This window comes from Cetorhinus maximus, chromosome 15, assembly GCF_964194155.1.
Source record: "Cetorhinus maximus chromosome 15, sCetMax3.hap1.1, whole genome shotgun sequence".
NCBI lineage: Eukaryota > Metazoa > Chordata > Chondrichthyes > Lamniformes > Cetorhinidae > Cetorhinus > Cetorhinus maximus.
This window is the reverse complement of record NC_135893.1, coordinates 35,388,064-35,388,855: the sequence shown is the minus strand read 5'-3', so window position 1 is coordinate 35,388,855 and position 792 is coordinate 35,388,064.

The window sequence follows — 792 nt, the reverse complement described above, 5'->3', positions numbered from 1 at the left end:
GGCTACTGCCTGATTGGCGAATGGGGGCCAGCTTCGTATTCCGATTGGTCAAGGACACGTCCATCATTTCGCATTAAATGGCCCCCGCCATCTTTGTGAAGGGCAAAAGCAGAAAATGTCAAACAGCTTATAGCTGACGTGCCCTGTAAAAGTGCCTTTTGAGTGCTTACAGCAGATGATAATTAACCAGAATGTATCTTTTTTTTCTGTGAAAGCACAAAGAGTAAAAGTTGTAATCATTATGGTACCTTCTCAATTGTTCTGCGGTTTAGATGGTAAGAGTTTTGGTATAAACGATTTACTTATCTACGTCCCGACATATTTACAATTCTTCTGTAGTGCATTAAAGTGGCACATACTGTTTGCACCATGTATATGAAAGTTAGTAACTGCTTTATTAAAATAAGAACATAATTTACCTCGAAGAACTCTTGTCACGTACAAAGTAACTAACAGAAATACAATTTAAAGTGCTGTACAAATTATTCCAGGTTATCATGAGCAGAGCAATGTCAACAATTGTTCTAATTGTCCCAGATACAATATAGGGCCAACAAGTGTCATTATGAGCATGTCTGGAGTATGCTGATTGCTAATCACTAGAGGTAAATGTTTACACATACACAATAAAAACTAGAGCTGGGTGAGCAGCATCTCATCTTTCGACGGGGTACTTCACAACATTGAGTTCAACAATTTTAGATTGTTGCCTCTGTCCTTATTTTGTTCATTTTTCTTTGCTGCTTTTTCCTTGTTTCTCTCCTTTCTCCCCCTTGTTTTGCTTGGCTTGGC